The 26,258-nt window shown below is 38.9% G+C and overlaps 1 protein-coding gene and 1 pseudogene across 1 annotated transcript in view; one reads left to right on the forward strand and one right to left on the reverse strand.

Moving 5' to 3' along the window:
- Positions 1 to 25,208, forward strand: part of LOC131394517 (zinc finger protein 709-like) — a 30,694-nt pseudogene extending 5,486 nt beyond the window's left edge.
- LOC131394548 (zinc finger protein 14-like) overlaps positions 1 to 26,258 on the reverse strand; it is a 209,229-nt gene that overhangs the window by 40,367 nt on the left and 142,604 nt on the right. The gene's annotated exons all lie outside the window — the stretch shown is intronic.

A 26,258-nucleotide genomic window follows, 5' to 3' on the forward strand; every position in this document is an offset into this window, starting at 1 on the left:
ACAGTGTTATACTTTTACAGAGAGTATTACAGTCTTAGAAGTCAGTAGCATAGTGGGTATCATTACCATGTCTGTCCTCAGAATTATTCAGATAAGCCGTTCACATCCTCCCATGGGAACAGAGGGGCCCCTCACTGTCTTGATGCTCCAAAGCTGCCTCCCCACCCCCTGTTTGTTTTCTCTGCTTCTGAGTGCAACTGAGGTGTCAGTATGTGTTTCAGAAATTGTAGCTTTTTTATCAACCTGAGGGTTGAAGTGAGGCTCTGCAGTTTGAATTCAGTACATGCAGAGACATGTGTGACCTCCTTATGTGTTTGAGTAATCCTGAGCAAGATTATCCCAGAGTGCTTCCTCCCAAAATGGTGACCTTGGATAAGTAGCTGACGTTGTTCTTGTTGCCAGGCAGCTAGACCATTTCCAATGAGCTAAAAGTGTAAAAATATGAAGATGATGTTGACCTATGGCCAGAGCATCCTCTAGCATGCATGCCTGGAGATTGACTAATCCTGAGAACCATTAGGTCCTGCCTTGGATCAGGGATGGCCTGGTAAGGGACCATCATATGATGGTCATATGTCCACCACTGATATGAAAATAGGTGCAGGATTTATTTTTACATGAACAAAAAAGCAAAGCATGTTTCACAAAGTAAACCATGTGTCCTTTGCATATGAAAGAGAAGAAAAAAGATGTACTATCAATTGCTTCTTTGTATATAAATGCTGAAAAGACTTTCAAGAAATGAATTACATTGTTATCTACATGAACATGGGGGATCTAGAAGTCAATGCTAGAACTCATACTAGGAACAGCCTTCAGGCACACTTGTAAATATCAGGCTGATTTTTTGGAACATGATATCCACAATAAACATTTCATGAGAGACAAAAGAAAATGTATGAACCATATCTTATTTTTAATACCGTTGAATAACAAAATTCCAACTGAATATATTTGAAAGATCTAATTGGCTTTATTGGGCAATTCATCAATTGGGCAGCATCTCATCTAGCAAGTAGGGAGGAACTCCAAAGGGCGACAGAAAGGAAAAGATTTTAAAGGCGGGACAAGGAAGTCATAAACAGACAAAAGGATTATTTTGGGTAAAGTTACTGCACTTTAGGGACAGAAAGATGTTATCGGTTAGATAACCTCTTCTTCCTTTGTGGGATGGTGAGGGCCCATGTGGAAGGTTACCTCATTGATGCTGACCAGAAAAATCCCAGAATGACCAATTAAGACTATAAAAAATTAATAATCTCAATTGTATTTCTTTGTAAAATGACAAGTGGTATTACAGCCTGTAGTGCTACTGTATATCAATCTGCAGAGGGACGGTGTGTTAAATACACTAGGGAGGTATAATAATATGAGCAGCTCCACTGACCTGCTCCCCAGTAAAAGTGGTGAAAATTATTTTTATAGTTTTTTGTGTGTGTGAGGAAGATCAGCCCTGAGCTAACATCTGTTGCCAATCCTCCTTTTTTTTTGGCTGTGGAAGATTGGCCCTGGGCTAACATCCGTGCCCATCTTCCTCTTCTTTATATGGGACGCCACCACAGCATGACTTGACACACGGTGCGTCAGTGCACGCCCGGGATCCAAACCCACAAACCCCGGGCTCCCGCAGCAGAGAGCGCGCACTTAATGGCTTGCACGACCAGGCCAGCCCTAAAATTATTATTATTTTTTGTGAGGAAGATCAGCCCTGAGCTAACATCTGCCAATCCTCCTCTTTTTGCTGAGAAAGACTGGCCTTGGGCTAACATCCGTGCCCATCTTCCTCCACTTTATACGGGACGCCACCATAGCATGGCCTGACAAGCAGTGCGTCTGTGCGCGCCCGGGATCCGAACCCCGGGGCCACCACAGCAGAGCGTGCGCACTTAAGTGCTATGCCACCGGACCGGCCCCTAAAATTATTTGTAAACAACCACTTGAAGCCTCTGGAAATTATCCTAAAGGCAAACAGCAATTGAGGAACACCTATTCAAGAAAATCAGTAGAAATTCTGTGAGAAAGGGGAGACTCTGCGGTATTTGAACGATGTCCACTCCCTCCCCACTCTCAGCTCAGCAAGTGAACACTCCTCTCCAGAGTGCTGCACCCTGAACCAGAAGACACATTTCTCTCTTGAAGCTTCCAGAACAAGGGCTTGTTCCTAGGATGAGCAGGACTTCAACATTACCCATCCTGCCCTCATCTACCTATTGCTGAATTTAAGTCCTTCATTGGTTCACATGGACAGTGGGGACCCCCTTCTTGCACCCAGCCCCTTCTCCTGGTACAGAGGCTCTGTTGTGCTCGTGCTTTGCTGAGAATACTGGGCACTGATCACTCTTTCCCCAGCTCATGAGGTGGCTGTAACAGGAGACAATCAAGAGGGCCTCTGGCTGCTGTCTCTCCACTACACTGATCACTCAGCCCCTAAAATGGATTGTCACCCAATGGGAGGCTTCCTAATGTCCCCACCACAGCTCCAGAGTCCTGGCACAGAGATTTTACCTGAACATGGGGAAAAGCCAACCATAGAACACAAAGCCCTTCATTTCTTCCCAAAGTAATTAACTTGCCTAGCAAGATACCATAAAAAGTTCAAGTCAAAAGACACTCTCAAGAAAGTGGAGAAAGAGGTGAAAGACAATTAGTAGATTTGTGTATGTAATGAAGATACAGCTTAGACTGTAGGGTGACTAGATTTCTGGGAAGAACCAGGGAATGAGAGTGATGATGTGACACTCCCAAAGATCAGAACAAACGTCAAGCAGTGACTTCAGAAAGTATTTTGCAAAGGAGCCAGAATTGCACTGGAGTATTTGGTAGAGGAAGTTATGCCTTGCGGGATACTGGTGAAAACACTAGAGCAATCAGCCAGCATTAATCTAGTTTAACCATGGGGTGTGCCTGTGATAGAGGAAGAGAGCCCTACCAATACCACTGACTCATGACGGTAGACGTACTCAAAGCCATGCCTGATTCTAGGAGCTATATCGGAGCTTTCACTCAGTGTGGAGTACATAGAACTAACTAAAATTATCCACCTAGTCATTGAAGAAAAAATAAGCTAAAAACAATAAAAAGTCTCAGTAGGCAGGGGACCAATACACAGACTTGCGACAAAATATGTGAATTGTCTGGCTTGCATCGAAAATATGAGACATGCAGTGATACATCAAAGTAGGAACTATACACTGAGGATAAAACAATTGCAAAAATTACCAAACTCTTAAAGGAAACCCCCGTGAAATTAACAAGGGATGTCTCAGCAGAGCAAAGGGAGGGTAGAAGGCCGAGGGGTAACATATTCTAAGTGCACAAAGAAAAAAACATGTCAACAAGGAGTCATATATTCACCAAAACAACCTTGTAAAATATAGAGATGAAATAAAGACTTTCCCAGATTAACAAAAACTGAGAAAATACGTTAATAGGCAGCTGCCTTATGAGATTACTGAAGGAGTTCTTCAGGTTGAAAGCAAGTGACCCAGGATGGCAATTGATATCAGCATAAAGAAACAAAAACAGCAGAATAGGTAATTATGTAAATATGAAAGAATAAATACCTATTCTCTCATTTCTTCTCTTAGCTGATATCAAAGAATCCTGTAAAACACTACGTATTTTATGTGTGGTTGTGCTTGTTCCATATAGGAATGTGATATTTGTGTAATGTTTCTTTTTTTAATCTTTTTTATTGTAGTAACATTGGCTAATAACATTATATAAATTTTGGGGGGACATCATTATGTTTTGATTTCTTTATAGATTACATCATGTTCACCAACCAAAGACTGATTACAGTCCATCACCATACACATGTGCCTAATAACTCCCTTCACCCTCCTCCCTCCCCCCTTCCCCTCTGGTAACCAGCAATCCAATCTCTGTCTCTATGTGTTTGTTGTTGTTTTTACCTTCTATTTATGAGTGAGGTCATACAGTATTTGACTTTCTCCCTCTGACTTATTTTGCTTGGCATAATACTGTCAAGGTCCATCCATGTTATCACAAATGGCCAGATTTTATCCTTTTTTATGGTTGAATAGTATTCTATTGTGTACATATACTACATCTTCTTTATCTAGTCATCCCTTGATGGGCACCTAGATTGCTTCCAAATCTTGGCTATTGTGAATAGTGTCACAGTGAACATAAGGGTGCGTATATCTTGATGCGTTTATGTTTTCATGTTCTTTGGGTAAATACCCAGCAGTGGAAGAGCTGGATCATATGATAGTTCTATTCTTAATGTTTTGAGGAGTCTCCGTAGTGTTTTCCATAGTGGCTGCACCAGTTTGCACTCCCACCTGCAGTGTATGAGAGATCTCTTTTCTCCACATCCTCTCCAACACTTCTTATTTCCTGTCTTATTAATTATAGCCATTCGGAGAGGCATGAGGTGATAGCTCATTGTGGGTTTGATTTGCATTTCCCTGATAATTAGTGATGTTGAACATCTTTTCATGTGCCTGTTGGCCATCTGTATATCTTCTTTGGAGAAATGTCTGTTCAGATCTTTTGCCCATTTTTTAATTGGGTTGTTAGTTGTTTTGTTGTTGAGATGTATGAGTTCTGTGTATGATTTGGAGATTAACCCCCTATCAGATATATGGTTTGCAAATATCTTCTCCCAATTGTTAGGTTGTGTTTTCATTTTGTTGATGGTTTCCTTTGCTGTGCAGAAGCTTTTTAGTTTGATATAGTACCATTTGTTTTCTTTTTCTATTGTTTCCTTTGTCCAGTCAGACATGTTACTTGAAATTATGCTGCTAAGACCAGTGTTGAAGAGCATACTGCCTATATTTTCTTTTAGAAGTTTCAGATCCTACATTCAAGTCTTTAATCCATTTTGAGTTAATTTTTCTGTATGGGTGAGATAATGGTCTACTTTCATTCTTTTGCATGTGGTTGTCCAGTTTTACCAAAACCATTTATTGAAGAGACTTTCCTTTCTCCATTGTAAGTTCTTGGCTCCCTTGTCAAAAATTAGCTGTCCACAGATGTGTGGGTTTATTTCTGGGCAGATCTGTTCCATTAATCTGTGTGTGTGTTTCTGTGCCAGTACCATGCTGTTTTGACTACTGTAGCTTTGTAGTATATTTTGGAATCCATGAGTGTGACACCTCCAGCTTTGTCCTTTTTTCTCAGGATTGCTTTCACTATCCAGTGTCTTTTGTTGTTCCATATAACCTTTAGAATTCTTTATTCTGTTTCTGTGAAAAATGTCATTGGAACTTTGATAGGGATTGCAATGAATCTGTAGATTGCTTTAGAAAGTATGGACATTTTAAGTGTTAATTCGTCAAATCCAAGAGCACAGAATAGCTTTCCAATTCTTTATGTCTTCTTCTATTGCTTTCAACAATTTTTTATAGTTTCAGTGTACAGGTCTTTCACCTCTTTGGTTAAGTTTATTCCTAGGTATGCTGTTATTTTTGTTGCAACTGTAAATGGGATTGTATTCTTAATTTCTCTTTCTGCTACTTTGTGGTTGGTGTATAGAAACACAACTGATTTTTGTATATTGATTTACTGTATTCATTAATTATTTCTAAAAGTTTTTTGGTGGATTCTTTAGGGTTTTCTATATATTAAATCACATCATCTGCAAATAGTGACAGTTTCACTTCTTCCTTTCTAATTTGGATCCCTTTTATTTCTTTTTCTTGCCTGAATGCTCTGGCTAGGACTTCCAGTACTATGTTAAGTAAGAGTGGCAAGAGTGGGCATCCTTGTCTGGTTCCTGTTATTAGAGGGATAGCTTTCAGTTTTTCTCCATTGCGTATGATATTAGCTGTGGGTTTGTCATACATGGCCTTTATTATGTTGAGATGTTTTCCTTCTATACCCATTTTATTCAGAGTTTTTATCATAAATGGATTCTGTATCTTTTCAAATGCTTTCTGTGCATCTGTTGAGATGATCGTGTGGTTTTTATTCTTGATTTTGTTAATGTGGTGTATCACGTTGATTGATTTGTGGATGTTGAATTATCCCTGCATCCTTGGAATAAATCCCACTACATCATAGTGTTTGATCTTTTTAATGTATTGTTGTATTCCATTTGCTAGTATTTTGTTGAGGATTTTTTCATCAATGTTTATCAGTGTTGTTGGCCTGTAATTTTCTTGTTTTCTGTTGTCCTTGTCTGGTTTTGATATCAGGGTAATGTTGGCCTCATAGAATGAGTTAGGAAGCTTCCCCTCCTGTTCAGTTTTTTTGGAAGAGTTTGAGAATGATAGGTGTTAAATCTTCTTGTATGTTTGGTAGAACTCAGCATAGAAGCCTTCTGGTCCTGGAGTTTTATTTTTGGGGAGGTCTTTGGTTCCTGTTTCGATCTCCTTACTGATGATTGGTATACGCAAATTCTCTATTTCCTCTTGATTCAGTTTTGGGAGGTTGTATGATTCTAAGAATTCATCTACTTGTTCTAGATTATCCAATTTGTTGGCATATAGCTTTTTATAGTATTCTCTTATAATCTTTTGTATTTCTGAGGTGTCCGTTGTAAGGTCTCCTCTTTCATTTCTGATTTTATTTATTTGAGCTTTCTCTCTTTTTTCTTGGTGAGTCTGTCTAAAGGTTTGTCAATTTTATTTATCTTTCCAAAGAATTAGCTCTTAGTTCCATTGATTTTTTTTTCTTTTTTTTTTTTTTTTAGTCTCTATTGTTTATTTCTGCGCTGATTTTTATTGCTTCCTTCCTTCTTCTGATTTTGGTCTTTGTTCTTTTTTCTTATTCGTTTAGGTGCACTGTTAGATTTTTTATTTGAGATTTTTCCTGTTTGTTGGGGTAAGCCTATATTGCTATAAACTTCCCTTTTAGAGCCACTTTTGCTGTATCCCATAAATTTTGGCATGTCTTATTTTCATTTTCCTTTGTCTCCATATATGTTTTGATTTCCCCTTTGATTTCTTCATTGACCCACTCGTTGTTCACTAGCATTTTGATTAATCTCCACATATTTGTGTCTTTTCCAATTTTCCTCCTGTTGTTGATTTCTAGTTTCATACTGTTGTGGTCAGAAAAGATACTTTGTATTATTTCAGTCTTCTTAAATTTATTGAGAGTGTTTTGTGGCCGAATATGTGATCTGTCCTGGAGAATGTTCCGTGTGCATTTGAAAAGCATGTGTATTCTGCGGTTTTTGGATGGAATGTTCTGTATATATCTACTAAGTCCATCTGGTCTAATGTGTCATTTAAGGCCAGTGTTTCCTTATTGATCTTCTGTTTGGATGTAAGTGGAGTGCTAAAGTCCCCTACTGTTACTGCATTGCTGTCTATTTCTCCTTTTATGTCTGTTAATAATTGCTTTATATATTTAGATGTTCCTTTGTTGGCTGCATAGATATTTATAAGTGTTATATCCTCTTGTTGGATTGTTCCCTTGATCATTATGTAGTGCCCTTCTTTGTCCCTTGTTGCAGTTTTTGTTTTAAAGTGTATTTTGTCTGAAATAAGTATTGCTACCCTAGCTTTGTTTTCATTGCCATTTGCATGGAATATCTTTTTCCATCCCTTCACTTTCAGTTTATGAGTGTTTTTAGGTCTGAAGTGTATCTCTTGTATGCAGCATATATGGGAGTCCTGTTTTTTTTTTTTTTTTTTTTTTTTTTTTTTTTTTGTGAGGAGATCAGCCCTGAGCTAACATCCGCCAATCCTCCTCTTTTTTTTTTTTTGCCGAGGAAGACGGCCCTGGGCTAACATCCGTGCCTATCTTCCTCCACCTTACATGGGACGCCTCCACAGCATGGCTTACCAAGCAGTGCGTCGGTGCGCGCCCGGGATCCGAACCAGCGAATCCCGGGCCGCCGCAGCGGAGCGCGCGCACTTAACCACTTGCGCCACCGGGCCGGCCCCGGGAGTCCTGTTTTTTAATTCAGTCTGCCACCTTATTTCTTTTGATTGGAGCATTTGTGCCATTAACATGTAAAGTAGCTGTTGATAAATACATACTTATTTCCATTTTGTTACTTTTTTCCGGGTGTTTTAGTAGTTCTTCTCTTTTTCTTTCTCCTTCACTTGCTCTCTTCCCTTGTGGTTTGAGGGCTTTCTTTAGTATTATGTTTGGGTTCCTTTCTCCAAGTTTTTTGTGTATTTATTATAGGTTTCTGGTTTGTGATTACCATGAGGTTCACACATAATATAGCAATTTGTATTAAGTTATTGGTATCTTAAATTTGGTCTCTTGCTAAAAGCTCTACTCTTTTACTCTCCTGCTCCCACTTTTTATGTTTTTGATATCATATTTAACGTTTTTTTGTGCATATGTGTCCATTACCCTCTTATCATGCAAATAGGTGATTTTATTTTATTTTATTTTATTTTATTTATTTTTTTGTGAGGAAGATCAGCCCTGAGCTAACATCCATGCTAATCCTCCTCTTTTTGCTGAGGAAGACAAGCTTTGAGCTAACATCTATTGCCAATCCTCCTCCTTTTTTTCTTTTCCCCCAAAGCCTCAGTAGATAGTTGTATGTCATAGTAGCACGTCATTCTAGTTGCTGTATGTAGGACGCGGCCTCAGCGTGGCCGGAGAAGCAGTGCATCGGTGCGCGCCCGGGATCTGAACCCGGCCCGCCAGTAGTGGAGCGTGCGCACTTAACTGCTAAGCCACGGGGCCGGCCCCATGGAAATAGGTAATTTTAATACTTTTGTCTTTTGACCTTCATTTTAGCTTCATAGGTTGTTTTTTGTTTGTTTGTTTATTTGTTTTTTAAGATTTTATTTATTTATTTTTTCCCCCCAAAGCCCCAGTAGATAGTTGTATGTCATAGCTGCACATCCTTCTAGTTGCTGTATGTGGGACTCGGCCTCAGGGTGGACGGAGAAGTGGTGCCTCGGTGCGCGCCCGGGATCCGAACCCGGGCCACCAGCATCGGAGCGCGCGCACTTAACCACCAAGCCATGGGGCCGGCCCCATAGGTTGTTTATCTGCTACCTTGCTGTTGGGTGCAGCCAGTCCCTAGGGCATGATGCCAGCCTTGGCTGAGCTGGATTAAATTGGTGCTCTAATAGGTGGGGCAGACCCCTGCACTAACAGGCCGGGGGAAGAACTCCAGTGGCATCTGCCAGCGTCTATGTCAGCATGCCTGTTTTATGTCACAGTAATGGCTGCCACCAATGTCTGAGTCCCTGGAGAGGTCTTACCTCTCACCAAGATGCACCCAGAGACTATCAGGTGAGTCTCTTTTCACCAAAGGACTGTGCACCTTTCTGGTGATTTTAGGTTGCTTACCTAAATGGGGGAATTTGTGCATGGGCCCCTTTTTTCCTTTATGTTCCATCGCTTTTCTGGACATATTCCCTGTTGTAGTCAGTATCCAGCAAAGCCAGGTATCGTGACACTTGTCTTGGTTGTGCTGCGTCCAAAAGCTGCTTATTGTGGTAATGCTTCTCCGCTCAGATCTCCCACTCCTCCAGGGAAGACTTCACACCATAAGGTTGCTCCTTGGGCCGGCCCCGTGGCTTAGCGGTTAAGTGCGTGCACTCCGCTGCTGGCGGCCCGGGGTTCAATCCCGGGCGTGCACTGACGCACCACTTCTCCGGCCATGCTGAGGCCGTGTCCCACATACAGCAACCAGAGGGATGTGCAGCTATGACATACAACTATCTACTGGGGCTTTGGGGGAAAAAATAAATAAATAAAATTATAAAAAAAAAAAAAAAAGTTTGCTCCTAGCCAGCTGTGAAGCATTGCAGAGAGAAGGTGAGCTTTTTTCTTTCCAGAAAGGAATTTCTGCCTCTTCCGCCTCAGTCAGCACTGTCCCTTATTGTGGGTTTTTTAAATCCAGTTTTCATTTCTCACTTAGGGATAATTGTTGCAAAAGTAGTTGTAAATTCATTGTCTTCATGGGAAGAGGTGATTTCAGAGTCTGCCTACAAGGCCATCTTGAGACCATCTCTGTAATTAGTTTCTAATTAAAAGCCCAAAGATGGTGAGTGAGAACAAAGGTGTGTTGGGCTAAGGAAGTGACTATAGATGGTAAAGAAATAATTGTAACAGTATAGTTTTGGTTACATTATTAATAGATATAATCTATATAAAAATACCACAAAAATGGCAAAAGGGAATAGAGCTATATATGAATAAAGATCCCATCTATTACTAGAATTAAATAAAGATCCCAGCTATCACTAGATAGCTAATATACACCTGAAGCTCCTTCTTATAAATTAAGAAGTCTGTGTTCAATAGCAGAGCAACCTTTAAAAAGGTAACTTCAAAAATATAGTGAAGTCATTTAAAAATTAAAATGCTACATTAGAAGATAATCAATTAATGCGTTGGAAAGCCATAAAGAAGGAAAGGAGAATTTAGTAGAACATGAGAATTGTATAAAACAAAAAGTAAAATGTCAAAAGTCAAAAGTGTAATTGCAACTATGTGAGTAATACTAAATGTGAATGGATTACATTATCCAAACAGAAGGAGGAGACTGTCACCTTAGATTAGAAAACAAACCATGATCTAAATATTTGCTCTGTACAGGTAGCACACTGTAAATTCAAAAATACAAACAGTTTGAAAGTAAAAGTATGGGAAAATGTACATCTGGGAATAGTCCCCACAAGAAAACTGGAGAGATGATACAAATAACTAGCAAAATAGACTCTCAAACAAAAAATATTACTAGAACTAATGAGGAACTTTATATCATATTTGACGTAATGATATATACTTGAAGGGTCAAAGTATGTGGCCCAAATCTAAAACAGTACAAAGAAATTAATTTATAGCTATTAATGCTATGCTAACAAAGAGAGATCTCAAATCAGTAACCTATCCTTTTACTTTAACAGAGTTGAAAAGATGAGATACTAAACCCAAAGCAAGGAAAAAGAGAAATAATAAAAATTAGAGCAGAAATTAATGAAATGAGAGATTGAAAAGCCACAGAGAAAAATCAATGAAACCAAAAGTGGGTCCTATGGAGAAATTAACAAAATTGACACGTCTTTAGCTAGACTGATATACAGAAAAAGAGGGAAGGTTCAAAATCATAGCATTAGAAAGAAAAAGGAGTATTACTACTGTCCTTATAGAAATAAAAAGGATTATAAAAGATTTCAATGAATAATTGTACGGCAAAAAATTAGATAACTGGGATGAAATGGACAAATTCCTTGAAAGAAACAAACTACTAACCTAAGTCAAGAATAAGTGGAAAATCTGAATAGAACTATCAGAAGTGAAGGAATTGAATTAGTAAACAAACATCCACCCATGATGAAAGGCAAGGCAAATGGTTTCAATGCAGAATTCTTGCAACAGTCAAAGATTATTTAATACCAATTCTTCACATACTCTTTCAAAAATGAGACTGGAGAGAACACTTTGCACTCATTTCGTGAAGCCAGTACAACAAATACCAGCAAACACAATCTGGCAATATATAAAAGAGTCATACACCATGACCAAGTGGGATTTATTCCAGGGATGAAAGGTTGGGTTAACATCTTAAACTCCATTTATGTAGTAAATGATATCAATAGAGTAAAAAGCAAAAATGGCAGGTCATTTCAGTAGACTCAGGGAAAATAATTGACAAAGTCCTGTACCCTTTCATGAATACAAGGAAATTTCCTAACATCACGAGGACCATCTAAGGAAAATTCACAGCTAAGATATTAAATTGTAAAAGAAAGGATGGTTCCCCCTGAAGATACGGAACCAAAGAAGGATGTCTGCTCTTGCCACCTCTATTCTAGAATGTACTGGAGATTTTAGCCAGAACCATTATACAAGAAAGGGAAATAAAATGCATAAATATTGGTTAGAAAGATGTAAAACTAATCTTTACTTCCAGCTGAGATAGCTTGTTTTTAGAAAACTCTAGGGAATCCACTAAAAAAATTAGTAGAACTGCAAATTAAGGTCAGGAAAATGATAGGATACAAGATCAAAATGTAAAAATCAATTGTATTTCCATACACTTGGAATGAACAGTCTGGTAATGAAATTAAGAAATATACTGACAATAGAATCAAAAGGAATAAAACACTTAGGAATGAATGGAATGTTTGTTACATTTAGGCAAGTGAACCTCAAGATGAGAGATGGATGTGTTCAAGTTCTCAGTTGCATTTTCCTATTTTAGATCAGTTTTTGTGTGTTCATGTCCCTAGAGAACTTAGACATTTAAAGGCTATACTGTTCCTAAGGAAAAGGAATTCCTATTATAATGTCTGTGAGGAAAAAGCAGTTGAATTTCTATTTTAATTGATAGGAGGAAACTGGTCAATCCTGATTAAATATTTGGAATTCCTATTTTATTTCAGGGCTTAATTGCAAACCCCTAATATATTATAATATGCTACTTCATCCTGAAAATATCCCCAGTGTGAAATACAGTGGAGGGAGAAACTATCATGCCCCATGTCTTTGTAGTTAAAAGGGATTTGTTTACACTTTATGTTTATTAGTATTTAAAGGATTATATCTTGGAACGGTTTCATATGTAGAAAAGTTAAAATTAAATTAATTTTAAAAAGCAGAAGTTAATTAAAACTCATGATCAACCGTAGGAAGATGTGTGTATGTAAATTTCTTTCCCTATATTAAATAAATAATGCATGGGAAAGTGAAAAAAAAATTCCTAAGAGGAAACTAACTTAAGGAGACTCCCTGCCTGAATATCCTGCCCCACTCCTCTCGTCTGACTCCAGCCCCCCTCAAATGACCGGTTTTGATCACGGCTTCATCATCCTGTTAGTGTTTCTTTGTATAAAAACAAACCAGTGCAAATGCTTATTTTTCTCAGCTGTGTTTGCTTTTGTAATGAGTGGCCAGCATCCACATTTTTGACGTTTGGCGACTGAAAACTTAAGCCTCACCCCTCCCTTTTCCCCTAGGCCCTCTTATCTGGACAGGCTGATGAGAAAGCCTGGAGGCTCCTGCACTGTGAGCTGCTGCTTGCTGGGCAGCTCCTGTGAGCTGTGTGTGCATTGTTGACCCACCTGTGTGCATTGTTGACCCACCACGCCTGGTTCTGTTATGTACAGAGGACTCTGAATTGGCAGTTTCAGTTCCCTTGGGAGCAGGAGTCTGGGGATGGGGCCCTCCTTAATGAGGTCCTGTGTTATGTCTTTGTAGACACTATCTGTGTATTTAGAGTGAAGGTGAGACGAGGCTAGGGTCACCTTGATGTTAGGGGGATTCTGGGGATTCAGGGATGATTATTCCTGTGAATGAGCTGAGCTCATCAGATCGTTACTGGTTAAGGGGCAATTACTTGAGAGAGAAGAAGAGACAGCAACATACGGCCAGTAGGTAGCAAGGTTACGGAGGAATCACCAGGACCCCTAAGTAACACTGCTGCTGCTGCTACCACCTTTGTGTCTATTGCAATAAAGAATCTGACCCTCTGGGTTTTAGTGACAACACCCACAGTCTGAGTTTGGCACAGCAAAGGGAGTGGTTCAAACCCAACTTGAACCCGGGTTCCTTAAACTCTATAAAGCAATCACTTGTCATGGAGGAGGCCTCTAACCCTGATGGGCCTCTTGAGGAGGAGGGCCTTAAGTTGTCCATAGGCTTCTGATGTGAGAAGCTGCCCTAGTCCCCACACTATATGCCATTACAGCTACTGTTGTCACCAGGTACTGAGAGCTCTTGAAAATAGAGACTCTCATAAACACTGAGCATGTGACCCTCTACTGAATTGCCTGTTATGTTTTTTGGCCCTGGAAACAGCATCCTATCAACTCAGCTTGGCTGCTGACACCTACTTATGATATGATGGAGGCTCGCCTTGGCCCTGCAGCTTATGCTATCTGTGGGAGGGGCATGGCTTTTTCTTCCTCAATCCCTTGAAAGATGATGGGATGGTGGAGGAGGTCACCCCTTTCCCAGACACCTTGGTTCCCTGCATAGTTCCTTGGGGTTAACTGAATGCACAGCACTGGGGAGTGCATGGACTCTAAGGACAACAATACACATTCATAAGTGATGGAGCTCAGTTGCTGCTCCTCATCCCTTAATTGAACGTCCGTGATGAAGAACAAAATCCAAGTGTCTTCAGAAGTATCAAACATCAGGCAGTCATTTTACTACTGGCCACAAAATTGGTCTCATCTGCATATGTTCACAAACTCTTGGATAAATGCCTAAGAGATGCCCCTTGGTGGTAAACCAACTCTGGGAATCTCTCGACTCAGAGATACTCAAAGTAGAAATCAATGTAACACCTGTCTGTACATTACTAGGTCTACAATACAAGGACTCACCAGGACATTCTATATCACCCTTGGGGTTCTGACACTACTGAGTAACCATGGCACCTCTCAGAGTATACAGTGCCCTCCTCTCCAACAAGGCATTCAGTGGAAGTTTCACCTCCGTTATGGGTCTCAGGCTCATAGAGCACCATACTGGCTTATTGATTTAAGTTGAAATCAGTTGAACGAAAGATGTCTTGTTTCAGTATCAGGGGTGAATTGTAATGAGTTTGTATTCATCTTTTTTCTGAAAGAATTCTTGTTTTTTAGAGCAGTTTTTGGTTTATGGAAAAATTGATCAGAATTTACAGAGATCCCACATTGCCCTTTTCTCTGCATCCACGCAATTTGCACTCTTTTACACGTTTTGAATTACTGTGGTACGTCTTTTTACAATTTCCAACCCATATTGATGCATCACAGTGCACAGTGTACATTAGCATTGACTCTTTGTGTTATACAGTGTACTGGCTTTGACAAATGTGTAACGACGTGTGTCCATCATTTCTGTGTCATAGAGTGTAGTTTCACTTCCCTTAAAATCCTCTGTGCTCCACCTACTGATTCATCCCTCCCGCCAGTCCCCAAATCCTTCACAACCAAAGATCTTTCTACTGGCTCATACTTTTGTATCCTCCAGAATGACATATACTTGGAATCATGCACTACATAGCCTTGTCATATTGGCTGGTTTTCCTTAGCCGTATCATTTTAAGGTTCCTCTGTGTGTTTTCATGGCATGATACCTCATTTCCTTTTATCACTGAACAGTATGTCATCATATGGATACACCACTGCTTGTTTTCGTGTATTCAACTCTTGAAGGATATCTTGCTTAAAACTCTCTCTCTTGCCAATTATGAAAACTCCCTCTACATATTCATGTGTAGGTTTTGTGTGAACATAAGGTTTCAGTTCGCTTGGAAAAATACCAAGGAGACTTATTGCTGGATCTTACTCTAGGTATTGACAGTGTATTTTGTTCTGAAAGAAAGTTCCTATCTTCCATTGCATGTGTATCAAATTCCATTTCCACCAGCAATGAATGAGGATTACCTGTAGCTTCCCATCTTCACCAGTATTTGGTGTTCTGAATGTTTTGTGTTTTACCCATTTAATAAGTGTTTAATGATCCCTCATTGTTGTTTTATTTGCAATTTTCTAATGATATTTGATGTGGAGCATGTGTTCATGTTGCTTATTTCACATCTATATATTTTCATCACTAAGCTGTCTGTTCAAATCTTTTGCCCATTTTCTAATTGGGTTGTTTGTCTTCTGACTGTTGAGTTTTAAGAGTTCTTTGGATATTTCAGACACCAGTCATTTATCCGATAAGTATTTTATAAAGATTTTATCTTACTCTATGAATTATTTTTTTCTAATTCTCTTGACACTGTCTTTCTCAGAGCAGGTGTTTTTCATTTTAATGAAGTAAAATTTTTGTCTTTTTCTTTCGTGGTCCTTGGTTTTTGGTTTTGTATCTAAACATTCCTCTCCAAACCCACAGTCATCTGGATTTTCTCCAGTGATATCTTCTAGGAGTTTATTCCTTTGGCATTTTTCATTTAGATCTGAGATGTGTTTTGGCTCAATTTTTGTAAAAAAGTGTGAAGGCCCCAAATGTCTACATTTGTTTTGTGTGTGTTTGTTTTGTGTGTGTTTGCATGTGGACATCCATTGTTCCACCAATGTTTTTGAAAAGACTTTCTTTTTTATTTGAATTGCCTTTCCTTTTTTTTTTTGTGAAGAGGACTAGCCCTGAGCTAACATCTGATGCCAGTCCTCCCATTTTTTCTTGAGGAAGATCAGCCCTGAGCTAACATCCATGGCCATCTTCCTCTACTTTATATGGGATGCCACCACAGCATGGCTTAACAAGCAGTGCGTCAGTGCACGCCTGGGATCCGAACCTGCGAACCTCGGGCCACCGCAGCGGAGCACACGCACTTAACCGCTTATGTCACCAGGCCGGCCCTGCCTTTCCTTTTTTGTCAAAGATCACTTGACTATATTTGTGTGGGTCTATATGGAAAGCAGTTGAATCACTTTAGTCTTCAACTTTGCTATATACTCTCTTATTAATTCCAGGAGTGTCTTTTTTTTTTTTCATTTTTTCTGTGAAGAAGCCTGGCTCTGAGCTAACATCCATTGCCAATTCTGCTCTTTGTGCTGAGGAAGATTAGCCCCGAGCTAACATCTGTGCCTATCTTCGTCTATTTTGTATATGAGGTGCTGCCGCAGCATGGCTGGATAAGCAGTGCCTAGGTCCGTGCCTGGGATCTGAACCCGTGAACCCTGTGCGGCCACGGGGGAGTGCGTGAACTTAACCACTATGTCACCAGGCCGGCCCCCTGGGGTTATTTCTATTGTGAATTTTTTCAGACGTTTCACAGAGAAAATCATGCCATATAGAACAAATGTTATAAATTTAGCTACAGTATTCATAAAGATGTTCTTTCTTAAGAAGGAGAAGTTACCCTTGAATACTAGCTTATCATAAATGGATATTGGATCTTTTTTTTAATATATAATTTTATTTATTTATTTATTTTTCCCCCCAAAGCCCCAGTAGATAGTTGTATGTCATAGCTGCACATCCTTCTAGTTGCTGTACGTGGGACGCGGCCTCAGCGTGGCCGGAGAAGCGATGCGTCGATGCACTCCTGGGGTCCAAGCCCGGGCCGCCAGCAGTGGACTGCACGGGCTTAACCGCTAAGCCATGCGGCCGACCGGGATATTGGATCTTATCAAATCCTTTTGTCATTTTCATTTCCCCTCCTTTCCTTTCTGATATTAGTAATTTCTGTCTTTCCTCTTTTCGTTGTTGTCTTCCTTGTCAAAGAACCAGCTTTTTTGTTTTAATTTTCTCCATTGATTTACACAATGACCTTCCTTTCTTTTCCAATTTTTATTAGCTCTTTTCTTGTGTTTGCTTTGAGTTTAATTTACTCTTCTCTTTATTTTACCCTAAGATAGGTGTTTACGTTATTGACTAGAGACCTTTGGTTTTTCTAGTGTTTGTTCCATCACATAAATTTCGCTAAGGCACTGCTTTTGCTGCATTCAAGAACCTTGGTATGTTGTGTTTTAATTTCATTTAGTTCAAAATAATATTTTTATGTCTCTTGAGACTTCTTCTTTCGTCCTATGTGTTATTTAGAAGTATGTTGTTGAATCTCCACATAATTGGGAGTTTTCCCACTATGTTTCCGTTATTGACTTCTAGATGAATGCCTAGGTGGTGTGAGAGAACATTTTGTATGACTCCTGTTTTATCAGATTTGTTAAGGTGTGCTCTATGTCCCACAATCTGGTTTGTCTTTGTGAATGTTCCATGAACTTGAGAAAAATTTAGGTTCTGCTGTTGTTGTATTCTATAGATTTCAGTGAAATGTAGTTATATATTCCACAGATTACAAGAAAATCCAGAATGTATATTGTGTTGTTGAAGTATTCCATAGATTATAATGAAACCCAGTTGTTTCACGGTGCTGTTCAGTTGACCTCTGTCCTTCCTCATCTTCTGCCTACTGGAGTTTATAATTTGTGATAAGGGGGTGTTAAATCCTACAGCTATAGTACTGGATTCGTCTGTCTCTCCTTGCATTCTATCAGTTTGTACCTCATGTATTTACCCCTCTGTTGTTATGCAGGTACACAGGAAGTATTGCTGTTACTTCTTGGAGAATATACTGCTTTATCAGTATCTAATGCCCCTCTCTATCTCTGAAGGTTCCTTGGTTTGAAATCTGCATTTTCTATAATTTATATACCTGTGGCACCTTTCTTTTGACTAGTTTTGGCATGGTCTATTTTTGTCCATCCCTTTACCCTTCATCTATCTGAGTTTTAGATTTAGAGTGGGTGTCTTGTAGACAGGATATAATTTTGTTTTTTGAAATCTGATACTACTGTGTCTTTCAATGTATCGAGACTGTTGGTGATGAAAGTGGTTATTGATACAGTTCGAGTAATATTTACTGAACCTTTTGCTGTTTTCTATTTTTATCCTTGTTTTTTTCTTTTTTCCTTCCACCTTTTTTCTGCCTTCTCTCGCTGAAAATGACCATTTACTCTGATTCTGTTTTTCATTCTCTTCTAGGATATCAGTTACGAATTTTATTTTATTTTATTTTATTCATTCATTCATTCATTCATTCATTCATTTATTTATTTATTGTGAGAAAGATTAGCCCTGAGCTAACATCTGTGCTAATCCTCCTCTTTTTGCTGAGGAAGACGGACTCTGAGCTAACATCTATTGCCAATCCTCCTCCTTTTTTTCCCCCCAAAGCCCCAGTACATAGTTGTATGTCATAGTTGCATATCCTTCTAGTTGCTGTATATGGGACCTGGCCTCAGCATGGCTGGAGAAGCGGTGTGTCGGTGCACACCCGGGATCCGAACCGGGGCCGCCAGTAGTGGAGTGCGCGCACTTAACCGCTAAGCCACGGGGCTGGCCCTGGTTACGCATTTTTTTAAAAATCATTTTTTAGTGGTTGCCCTTGAGTTTTCAGCATATGTTTACAACTAACGCGCCTCCTCTGCCCAATAGCACCCTCCACTTCACTGTTGTGCAAGTACTTCTTAACACACTATTCCCAATTTCCCCCTCCCTGTCCCATGTCACATTGCTGTCATTTATTTCACTTGTGCACAAGCTTCTCATTACCAAATACATTCTGGCTAATATTATTTTAAACAAAGTGTCATCTATATTAATTATAAATATATCAAAGTTATTTTTCGAATCTTTTACTTTTTTCTTTTTTTTTTAAATGTTTATTTATTCATTTATTTATTTTTTGCTGAGGAATACTGGCCCTGGGCTAACATTCATGCCCATCTTGCTCCACTTTATATGGGACGCCGCCACAGCACGGCCTGATAAGCGGTGCATCGGTGCGCTCCCGGGATCCGAACCCGGGCCACCAGCGGCAGAGCAGGCGCACTTAACTGCTACGCCATGGGGATTTTTGTTTTCATAACTGTAAATATTTCACTCTGTTCTTTTCTTGCTTGCATGGTTTTTAAAAGGAGTCCAATTTAATTCAAATCTTTGTTTCTTTATAGCTAAGCTGTGTTTCTTCTCTGGCATTTCTCAATATATTCTCTGTCTTTGATTTTTCTCTTGTTTGAATAGGATATCCTCCGGTGTGTGCTTTTGTAGTTTGTCATGTTTAGGCTTCTCTGAGTTTCCTGGATGATCAGTTTACCAGCTATCATTAATTGTAGGATATTTGGGTGACTGTTACTTCACTTGTTTCTTCTGTTTCCCTCTGTCTTTCTTTTCCTTCAGGTATTCCTATTATGTACGTTTAACCTTCTGTTATAGAGTGTTGTCTTAAACTTCATGGATATTGTGTTCTGTCTTTTTTGCTCTTTTTATGTTTGCATTAGCCTCTGGTGAAATAGGTTATTTGTTTACTACAAGTCTTGTTAAGAACAAAATACCTGGGGCATATTTCAAAAAGCTATCTTGTTTTCACTTTCCCAATTTGGGAGACCCCGCTTTGCCCTATGACCTCAAGGCTCTCATGACCTGAGAAGAATTTTCGAAGTTCATTCATTTTCTTCTTATGAGATCAAGAATGACAGTTTCTAAGTTTCTTCAGTGTGGGATCAGAAGTTGGCAGGGCATCATCTAGAGTGCCTGGGTGGGAAACACTTGCTGTTTAGTTGGAAAATGGAAGCTTTATGTTGTTTTGGAGGAAAGCACTTTTAAATCCTTCATTTATTTTATAATCATGGGCAAATTTACCATCAAACCTGCGTGGACTTAGTGAACTCTGTAGTTCTTAACCTGCTTTCTAGGGCAGCAAAGCTCCGGGTACACGGTTAGCATTTGACTGGAAAGAGCTTTCTGGGCATATTGTTATCTCACTGTGCATTCTAAAAGTTTCTGGGAAGTATCCTTGAGGCACATGAGTATAGGTATTTTATGGTCTAAGTTGTCATGCCTTCTTCCTTGTGTCTGAATTGTAAGTTCCAGGTAACTTTCTAGCCTCCTCAAATCATAGAGAGAGAGAAAAGAAGAACTGAGTCGATGATGAGTGTACCACAAGAACGTTTATATTCAGGCAGCTATCTCTGATTACTCGTAGTGGCCTGGATTACTTTAGGACAATGTGGGCAGCTAGGCTTTGTTAAAAGTTTGATTTCTACAGGCCTCCGGGACTCTCTCTTTGGTGATAGGACTAGACAACAATGCTTCCAGTTCTTCACTGTGTTTTTATTCATGGAAACCTCGTGCAGATTTGACTCTCTGACTCATGGAGTGCTGTAACTGGTGGGTAATAAGGAAGAAAATGAAAGAATTTTTCTCACAAGGAATCATGTTTCATAGAATGATATTTGTTTTATTTATATAGCATTTTTGTCATTTCCCGACATGCTCTGGAGCCTGCCATTACAGAGAAATACAATGTAATGTGATCACAGTAAAAATGTGTAAATAATTTCTGTGTTGATAATGCAGATAAATTGAGGAGGAAGTGTGTACAAAAAAGCAATGAAGTTTTGATGATAACAGAAAATATGTGTTTAGAAATGACAGAATCACACGTAACATTTCTACAAATGGAGTGCAGATCCGCAGTGTCATCAGTCTTATGCATCCTACTCTACACATATTTGTGATGTTTTAGGACTCAGTAGCCATTGAGGATGTGGCTGTGAACTTCACCCCAGAAGAGTGGACTTTACTGGATCCTTCACAGAGGAAACTCTACAGAGATGTGATGTGGGAAACCTTCAGGAACCTGGCCTCTATAGGTGAGACTGAGGACATTCCCTCTCTTCATCAAGTAGAGAACAAGTGTTTCTTGCCCATCAGCATTGTTCCAGGATGTAGAATGTAGAAATAGATGTTGATAAATAAACTAGAAATGATCATTGATCATGACTGTCTTAGAATCCATAATTTTTCTATAATTTCTAATACATTGAAATCAACATTCTGGGTCTGCATTTCAGGAAAATCATGGGAAGATAATGATGTTGAAGTTAAAAACACAAGCCAGGGAAGAAAATTAAGGTGAGTCACACTCAGAATAGAAAGCAGTGTGCCCCATTAGAATAATGATATGTTAAGAAATTTTAAAAAGAAGCAAACAAAAACAACCCTTGCTTCAAATTCAGGTATTCTTAGAAAATTTTCACCAAATAGACTTTTTGAAATGTGATGTAGATGTTCAGTTTTTGCAAAAAGGTTCACTTGGAAGTATGAATAAACCCTATATGTGAATATCACTGTTTGGAAAAGCAAGCATGAAGTCCTCTTGCAGAGCATTCAGCATATTCAATTTCCAGGAATTCAGACAAGACAGAAAAGCTAAACTTTTCCTATAAATCATAATAAATTATAACAAATGTAAAACATTAATAAAAAAATCATTTATAACGTTCTTCCCCTTTTTTACAGAAATCGTATGTTACAGAGACTCTTCAAAAGTGAAGATAGTCGTCTATGTCAAGAAAACATCAGCCTAAATCCAAATCGCAGTCTGAACAAGAAAACTACAGGTGATAAACCATGTGAATGCAGTGCATGTGGAGTAGTCTTCATGCATCATTCATCCCTTAAAAGGCACATTAGATGTCACACTGAATACAAACTGTATGACTACCAAAAAGATGGAGAGAAGCAATATAAATGTAAGGAATGTGGAAAAGCCTTCCCTTTTCACAAGTCTCTTGAAATACATGAAAGAATTGATACTGGAGAGAAACTCTATGAATGTAAAAATTGTAGTAAAGCATTCACTTCTTCCAGTTCCCTTCAGAGACATGAAAGAAATCACACTGGAGAGAAACCCTATGAATGTAAAGAATGCGGGAAAGCCTTCAGTTGTAGCAGTTCTCTTCAAAAACATGAAATAACTCACACTGGAGAGAAACCTCATGAATGTAAAATCTGCAGTAAAGCATTCACTTCTTCCAGTTATCTTCGAGAACATGAAAGAATTCATACTGGAGAGAAGCGCTATAAATGTAAAAAATGCAGTAAAGCATTCACTTCTTCCAGTTCTTTTCAAAGACATGAAAGAATGCACACTGGAGAGAAACCCTATGAATGTAAAAACTGCAGTAAAGCATTCGCTTCTTCCAGGTATCTTCGAGAACATGAAAGAATTCATACTGGAGAGAAACTCTATGAATGTAAAAATTGTGGTAAGGCATTGACTTCTTCCAGTTCCCTTCAGAGACATGAAAGAAATCACACTGGAGAGAAACCCTATGAATGTAAAGAATGCGGGAAAGCCTTCAGTTGTAGCAGTTCTCTTCGAAAACATGAAATAATTCACACTGGAGAGAAACTCTATGAATGTAAAAATTGTAGTAAAGCATTCACTTCTTCCAGTTCCCTTCAGAGACATGAAAGAAATCACACTGGAGAGAAACCCTATGAATGTAAAGAATGTGGGAAAGCCTTCAGTTGTAGCAGTTCTCTTCGAAAACATGAAAGAACTCACACTGGAGAGAAACCTCATGAATGTAAAAACTGCAGTAAAGCATTCACTTCTTCCAGTTATCTTCGAGAACATGAAAGAATTCATACTGGAGAGAAACGCTATAAATGTAAAAAATGCAGTAAAGCATTCACTTCTTCCAGGTATCTTCGAAGACATGAAAGAATTCACACTGGAGAGAAACCCTATGAATGTAAAACCTGCAGTAAAGCATTCACTTCTTCCAGTTATCTTCGAGAACATGAAAGAATTCATACCGGAGAGAAACACTATAAATGTAAAAAATGCAGTAAAGCATTCATGTTTTCCAGCGCTCTTAAAGTACACGAAATAACTCACACTGGAGAGAAACCCTATGAATGTAAAAAATGCAGTAAAGCATTCAGTTCTTCCAGTTCTCTTAAAGTACATGAAAGAACTCATACTGGAGAGAAACCCTATGAATGTAAAGAATGTGGGAAATCCTTCAGTTGTAGTAGTTCTCTTCGAAAACATGAAATAACTCACACAGGAGAGAAACATGAATGTAAAAAATGCAGTAAAGCATTCACTTCTTCTAGTTCTCTTCAAGTACATGAAAGAATTCACACTGGAGAGAAACCCTATGAATGTAAAAATTGCAGTAAAGCATTCAGGTCTTCCAGTTATCTTCGAGAACATGAAAGAATTCATACTGGAGAGAAACGCTATAAATGTAAGAAATGCAGTAAAGCATTCATGTTTTCCAGTTCTCTTAAAGTACATGAAATAACTCATACTGGAGAGAAACCCTATGAATGTAAAAAATGCAGTAAAGCTTTCAGTTATTCCAGTTCTCTTAAAATGCATGAAATAACTCACACTAGATAGAAACCCTATGAATGTAAAAAATGCAGTAAAGCATTCAGTTCTTCCAGTTTTCTTCAACAACATGAAAGAATTCATACTGGAGAGAAACCCTATGAATGTAAAAAATGCAGTAAAGCATTCACTTTTTCCACTTCTTTGCGAAGACATGCAAGAACTCATACTGGAGAGAAACACTATGAATGTAAAAAATGCAGTAAAGCATTCACTTCTTCCACTTCTCTTTGAACACATGAAAGAACTCACACTGGAGAGAAACCCTATGAATGTAAGGAATGTGGCAAAGCCTTTACAAATCCCTCAAGCCTTCGCTCACACATGATCTTTCACACTGGAGATGGACCTTATAAATATGAGGAATGTGGGAAAGCATTCATTTTTACCCGTTTTCTTTGAATACATGAAAGAACTCACGCTAGAGACAAAGCTTATGAATGTAAAAAAACGCAGTAATGCATTCATTTCTCCCAGTGTACTTCAGAAACGTGAAGGAATTCATACTAGAAAGAAACCCCTTGAATGTAAAATATGTGGTAAAGCCTTCAGGTTTTCAAGTAAGGTTCAAGTACATGAAAGAATTGATGCTGGAGAGAAACCCTATGAATGTAAAAAATGCAGTTAAGCATTCACTTCTGGTATCTTTGAAAACATGAAAGAATTGATACTGGAGAGAAACCCTCTGAATGTAAGGAATATATGAAAGCCTTTATGATTCCTTCAAGCCTTTGATCTCACCTGCTCTTTCACGCTGGAGATGGACGTTACTAGCATAAGCAATGTGAGAAAGTGTTCATTTCTCCCAGTGCATTTTGAATATGTGAAAGGAGTCATAGAACAGACAAACCCTATGAATGTAAGGAATGTGGGAAAGCCTTTATAATTCCCTCAAGCCTTCAATCCCAGATGGTCTTCCTCACTGGAAATGGATCGTATAAATGTAAGGAACGTGAGAAAGCCTTCACTTCTCCCAGTTTTCTTCAGACACATGAAAGAACTCATACTGGAGAGAAAGCTTATGAATTTAAGGAATGTGCACAAACATTCACTTATCACATATCACTTCAAAGAAATGAAAGAAGTCACACTGGAGAAACACTATGAATGTCAGTAAAATGAGAAAGCCTTTATTTTTCATGAAAACCTTTGAGGAAGTGCAAGAATGCACACTAGAAGAAATACCATGTAAAGATAAAGAATGTGGAAAGGGCTTTTGTCATCCAGTTCTTTCTGAAGGCATGAAGGACTCAATAACCTCTTGAATGTAAGTAGCATGGAAAAGACTTCAATTGGCCCACCCCCTTCTATGTGATACTTTTACCAAAAAGAAGTATAAATGTAAGTGATATGAGAAAGCTTATTGGAAATTAATTTCTGTATCATATTCTAGAAAACTTTCAACATGAAATTCAGAGATGTTACAGAAGTTGTAAACATTGTGTTTACCAAGTTACTTCTCAAAGTGCAGCATGAGAGTGTGGATTTCTATTACTTTCAGAAAAGACTATTGAGATGAGATAATTTTGCAAGTCATCCTTTATCAATAGTACATAAGATTAATAGATACTGTTTTTTCTTTAAATCAGTTAGTAATGTTTTCTCTTTTTTTATAATGTGTTAATTGTTCTGTGTTAAGGGGCTATTAAAAATGACACTGTGTTTGTTGGGATTTCCTTACTGTCCTTGTATTGCAGATCCTGGATATGCCGAATCCTTTGTATATATTGTACTTTTCTTAGAGAATTCTCTTTCTGGGGGGTGGTGGGTATAAGAGGCTGTTTCCATTTTTGCACTGTTAAACAGGGCTATCTTCTTGAGAAGAACAGGACATCAACATTTCAGACCTTGTGTCCAGGTCCCTGTTGCTGAGGGTCAGTAAGTACTGGGTGAGTGTGCCTGTAAAGGGGGGACAGCATTGTTTCAGTCTCTACGTGTGGAAATGAGGTGACGCCTTCGGAGTGATGTGATCACCCTGGTTCCATCTCATGAGGTGAGTGTAACATAAGTCACTTCTGAGGGGCCAGGAGACATAATTGAGAGGACCTGTGGCTGCTGTCTCTTTACTGCACTGTGTCCTCAGCTCCTAAAATGGGATTGTCATTCAGAGAGAGGCTTCCCATTGTCCCCAAAGCAGCTCCAGGGTCCTGGCATAGAGATTTTGCCTGAACATGGCGGTGAAGTGAGCCTTAAAACACGAAGCTCTTAATCATTTTCCAAAGAATTAACTTTGATGGCCCAAGATCATGAGAAGTTGAAGTCCAAGGACACTCTCAAGAAAGTGGTGAAGGAGGTGAAAGGCAATTAGGAGTAGATTTGTGTATTTATTGAAGATACAGCCTGAAATATAGGCTGACACTTTTTCTGAAAAAACAACAACAACAACAACAGGAAATTACACTGCTGAGAGGAGGCTTACAAGGCTCAGAACAAATATCACCCAGTGACTGGAAAATATTTCTATAAAGGAGTCAGAATTTTATTGAATTGGTTGTGAAAGCAAGTTATGCCGCCCAGGAAATTGGTGAACACAGTAAAGCAATCAGCCAGCAAATAATGGAGTCTAGCCACTGGCTGTGGTTCATGAAAGAGAAAGAGAGCCCTCCCCATACCAGTGTTCCAGGAGAGTAGGCTTTCCCAAAGTTATGTCCACTTCCAAGAGCTATGTCAGAGGTTCCACTCTGTGTGGAGGACACAGACTTAAATCCAGCCAATCAATGAA

The sequence above is a fragment of the Diceros bicornis genome, chromosome 30 (genome assembly GCF_020826845.1).
Source record: "Diceros bicornis minor isolate mBicDic1 chromosome 30, mDicBic1.mat.cur, whole genome shotgun sequence".
NCBI lineage: Eukaryota > Metazoa > Chordata > Mammalia > Perissodactyla > Rhinocerotidae > Diceros > Diceros bicornis.